At 41.8% G+C, this 5,405-nt stretch overlaps 1 long non-coding RNA gene across 1 annotated transcript; it reads right to left on the reverse strand.

The window, feature by feature from the left end:
- Positions 1 to 734: 734 nt before the first annotated feature.
- Positions 735 to 2,588, reverse strand: LOC129824556 (uncharacterized). Its single transcript, XR_008754765.1, has 3 exons — positions 2,216 to 2,588; positions 1,047 to 1,178; positions 735 to 902 (listed from the first exon to the last, which is right to left on the reverse strand). It is a non-coding gene; the product is annotated as an uncharacterized LOC129824556 (long non-coding RNA).
- Between the last annotated feature and the right edge of the window lie 2,817 nt (positions 2,589 to 5,405).

The following is a 5,405-nucleotide window of genomic DNA, read 5'->3' on the forward strand; positions in this document are numbered from 1 at the left end:
TGTGGAGTGTACGGCTTAAAGTGGTCCTATGGACAGATACTCCAATCTCTGCTGTGGAGCTTTGCAGCTCCTTCAGGGTTATCTTTGGTCTCCTTGTTGCCTCTCTGATTAATGCCCTCCTTGCCTGGTCCCTGAGTTTTGGTGGGCGGCCCGCTCTTGGCAAGTTTATTGTGGTGCGATATTCTTTCCATTTTTTAACAATGGATTTAATGGTGCTCCGTGGGATGTTCAAAGTTTCGTATATGTTTTTTATAACCCAATCCTGATCTGTCCTTCTCCACAACTTTGACCCTGACCTGTTTGGAGAGCTCCTTGGTCTTCATGGTGCCGCCCCTTGCTTAGTGGTGTTGCAGACTCTGGGGCCTTTCAGAACAGGTGTATATATACTGAGATCATGTGACACTTAAAGATCACCTGTGTGCAATCTAACTAATTATGTGACTTCTGAGGGTAATTGGTTGCACCAGATCTTATTTAGGAGCTTCAAAGCAAAGGGGTGAATACATACTGTATGCACTTAAGTTTGATGCTATAGAAATTAATTAGCATTTCAGCATTTCGGTTTGATGTTAAATTCCAAGACAATGGAGAGCGAGAGTAAATTTAGAGCAATACAATTACCGAGAACAGTGGAGGCTGGTAACTTGAAAAAATTAGGAGAATGGGAAACCCACGCTATACGTGCGGAACGCACAGAGACGCTAAAGTGTGTTTCAAAAATGGTCAAAGACGAATTATTTTAACCCAAAGCATTTAATAAAGACATTTATAGTACAATATTATGAGGAATGAGAGGGGTTCTTACACATTGTTGGGAAAGGATCACAGTAGTGATTGAAAGAGGGTACGAGGCAAGAGTTGAGGTGTTCAGAGGCTTGACTTTAGTGCTGTACATGGTTTGACTGGGAAGACAAAAAAAACACACTACGAAGTTAAACAAAAGAGCTAAGAATGATTTCGTCCAAGCAAGGCGTAAAATCATTGATGTGTAATAATGTGATTGACTCTACATACAGTAATGAGAGAACATTGACAGGACTACTCACAGTGCCTAGAGAGGAAACATTCAATGTTCCAGTGGATGAGCGTGGCTTCAGTTCATGTCAGGAGAAAGTTGACAAAAGTAGTGGAGTGGAGTGGTCATCACCTCTTAAATCAGGGAACAGGAGGGGACTTGGCTGTAAATACAAACAGCAGATACATTCCATTACAACTGCGCCATCGTGGGTTTGAACAACTAGTTTCTCCATGAAGTTAAACTCAGACATCTCAAAATTCAAAAGTCAAACACAGACTGCGCATCTCACTTACTTGACACATCAAAGTAGCTCAAGAAACGTTCCTGAATAAAGCCCTGATCATCCACATACCTGACGATAACTGACAGCTGACTGGTGGCACCATAGATCCCAGAGAGTTGGGGGGGGGGGGGGGGGGGGGGGGGGGGTGAAACCCCTGTGAAACTGCAGCAATCTATTACAGCAACTTGTTCATATGATTTATATTAGCTTAGGAGGGGGGGTTCCTCTACCCAGACAGAGACAACAACTGATAGAGAATAGAATTCACAGGGCTGAGCTTGCTTTATGCATGTTTTCATCATGCACGCCTAAGCAACTGTAAGCTTCATAAAAAAAAAAGGTTACTCACATCTGGCATCACTATTATGTTGATTAATGAATTCCAATTAATTATTTTGGATTGCAAATGTATAGGCAGCCTAGCCAGCCCAATTTGGAATATTAACCACATTTGATCACATTCACATTTTCTCCTGACACACAAATGGACTATAAATACATAACGTTACCAATTAGTTTACCCTGACCTGATGGATAGGGCATATAGGCTGTATGCAGTGGCTCTTATTAGTAGCCTACAGTTGATCAGACGGGAAAATATTATCGTTTTCATCCCATACAGCATGTCAGAGTTCTGATGTTTTGGTGTAGCCTTGGCTGCTGCAACATTTATGTAATGAGTTTCTGCCTGTGTCGGTCATCATCTTTGCAAAATAAATACCGGAGGGAAGTGGAAAGCCTACCGTAACGCACGCGCAAACAAAATGCGCTGCGTCAGCCTCTCTTTAATCTAACTTTTAAAAGGATGATGCGATGGGAGCTATCAAATCATTCTGAATTGATTTAGACATCTCAGAAAAGACAGTCGGAAGTTCCATATGTTCAGCAAGTAAAGCATAGTAACGCGCAATTACCGCAGCAAGCTCCTTGTAGTTGCCCTTGTTAGCGGAACTCTCCCTCTCGTCATGTCCTCTGAAAGCCCATTTCTTGCATGCCCAAAAACGCAGTGGTGTTGATAAGCCGCTTGAGACCATCCCTGTTGCTTTTTACTTTCTCGTTTTGTTGCGCAGTTCAACTACGCGGACCTTCGTCATGATCGATGCAGCTTTTTCCCAGAAGCTTGAATCTGATGTGGGCATGTATATGCTCCCTGTTTTTGTTTTGCCGTTTAGCTGAACGATTGATGTTCTTCAGGTAACTGTACACCTCTTTCGCCCAAGGCTCAGACTTTCCAAAAAAGTAGGCAAGGATGACGTCCTCCGGAAGTGGTCATAATTACCATGTATGTCTATGGAAGGGGGTGAGGCCTACAAGCCTCCTAGATTTAGTTTTGAAGTCAATGTAGCCAGAGGTGGACAGGAGCTAGCTGCCTCCGGCTACACCATTATGCTACCCCTGTTGAAGTTACTATAGACCTTCACTGCAAAACAGTGTGTTTTAAATGAATTATTTGGTGACATATGAATATATTTAGTATAGTTTTGTCAAAAAATAATAACTTTTTTAGTTTTTCAAAATAAAAATAAAAAATGAAATTTCACTGAGGAGGATGGTCCTCCCCTTCCTCTGAGGAGCATCCACTGACTCAAAAGTGATTTGGTATGTTCTGGACTAATAAGCTGCTGGTTGTAAGATGTTTTGAAGCTCTGACGTAATCATAGGGTGAAAGTATCGGTTGAGTATAGTAACAGTATGAATTTCTGACATGGAAAGGTTTACTAGCAACATCAGCTAAATTAGTTTGTGATCATGACTATTCTTTGCAGTTCGTGTGTGTGTGTGTGCGGCGATGACCGTGATTGAAGAGGACAGCTTCTCCTTGGTGAACACTCTTGCGTGTGTGATTTTGGAATCTAGGTCAAATAACTGAATTAGGCGGGGAGTAATGGAAGAAAATCTGCATCACTCTGCATGGTTATAGGGCCCTCCAGTGAGAACATGCAGACCACACACACGTGTATGGTCGGTGCCATTTAAGATGAGGGAGAACGATTCATTTTTATGAGTATGGCCTTATTTCTATTACAGCATATTGGATGACTGTCATTCATATTCCATTCACCCAGCTCAATGTAACAGCCTAAACCTACTACAGTTGAAGCCGGACGTTTAAATGTATTTGGCAAAGGTGTACGTAAACTCAGTTTCACAATTCCTGACATTTACTCCTAGTACAAATTCACTGTCTTAGGTCAGTTAGGATCATCACTTTATTTTAAGAATGTGAAATGTCAGAATAATAGGAGAGAGAATGATTTATTTCAGTTTTTATTTCTTTCATCACATTCCCAGTGGGTCAGAAGTTTACATACACTCAATTAGTATTTGGTAGCATTGCCTTTAAATTGTTTAACTTGGTTGGGTGAATTTTGGCCCATTCCTCCTGACAGAGCTTGTGTAACAGAGTCAGGTTTGTTGGCCTCCTTGCTCACACAAGCTTTTAGGTTCTGCCCACAAATTTTCTATAGGATTGAGGTCAGGGCTTTGTGATGGCCACTCCAATATCTTGACTTTGTTGTCCTTAAACCATTTTGCCACAACTTTGGAAGTGTGCTTGTGGTCATTGTCCATTTGGAAGACCCATTTGCGACCAAGCTTTAACTTCCTGACTGATGTCTTGAGATGTTGCCTTAATATATCCACCTAATTTTCCTCCCTCATGATGCCATCTATTTTGTGAAGTGCACCAGTTCCTCCTGCAGCAAAACATCCCCACAACATGATTCTGCCACCCCCGTGCTTCACGGTTGGGATGGTGTTCTTCGCCTTGCAAGCATCCCCCTTTTTCCTCCAAACATAACGATGGTCATTATGGCCAAACAGTTCTATTTCTGTATCATCAGACCAGAGGACATTTCTCCAAAAAGTACAATCTTTGTCCCCATGTGCAGTTGCAAACCGTAGTCTGGCTGTTTTATGGTGGTTTTGGAGCAGTGGGTTCTTCCTTGCTGAGCGGCCTTTCAGGTAGTGTCAATATAGGACATAGATATTTTTGTACCTGTTTCCTCCAGCATCTTCACAATGTCCTTTGCTGTCGTTCTTGGTTTGATTTGCACCAAAGTACGTTCATCTCTAGGAGACAGAACGCGTCTCCTTCCTGACCGGTATGACGGCTATGTGGTCCCATGGTGCTTATACTTGCGTACTATTGTTTGTACAGATGAACGTGGAACCTTCAGGCGTTTGGAAATTGCTCCCAAGGATGAACCAGACTTGTGGAGGTCTACAATTGTTTTTCTGAGGTCTTGGCTGATTTATTTTGATTTCCCCATGATGTCAAGCAAAGAGGCACTGAGTTTGAAGGTAGGCCTTGAAATACATCCACAGGTACACCTCCAATTGACTCAAATGATGTAAATTAGACTATCAGAAGCTTCTAAAGCCATGACGTAATTTTCTGGAATTTTCCAAGCTGTTTAGAAGGCACAGTCAACTTAGTGTATGTAAACTTCTGACCCAATGGAATTGTGATACAGTGAATTATAAGTGAATTAATCCTTCTGTAAACAATTGTTGGAAGAATTTGTGTCATGCACAAAGTAGATGTCCTAACCGACTTGCCAAAACTATAGTTTGTTAACAAGAAATTTGTGGAGTGGTTGAAAAACAAGGTAATGACTCCAACCTAAGTGTATGTAAACTTCAACTGTACATGATACTCAAATGTTTCCTATACCCATCATGTGGTTGCTACAACCTAGCCTATGGATATAAGTTTACAACATAGGTGCACAGGCCGAGAGAAAAATGTGAGTAATCAAGGTGACAGACATTGACACATTCTGTATTTCCTTACACACTGTTGCCTGCATCTAGCTGATCTCAGGTGTAATCATTAGTACAACAGTTGTAAATGAGAGTTTCTATTCTACACCCCTGATCACACACGAACGAGGTTGACCTTCATAGCAGTCACATACAAACAGCATGATCACTTTGCTAGTTGTATAATTCCTTCTCGCATCTATGCACTCTTCTCTCACCTTTTCCCTTCACATCAGCTGTCCGTGACCAGGAGAAAAGACATTTCCAAACCAAACCTTCATATCACCGCCAACCTCTACACAGCCTACATCGTTGTCACCATATTAGCTAACGTGATAG

This window comes from Salvelinus fontinalis, chromosome 26, assembly GCF_029448725.1.
Source record: "Salvelinus fontinalis isolate EN_2023a chromosome 26, ASM2944872v1, whole genome shotgun sequence".
Classification (NCBI taxonomy): Eukaryota; Metazoa; Chordata; class Actinopteri; order Salmoniformes; family Salmonidae; genus Salvelinus; species Salvelinus fontinalis.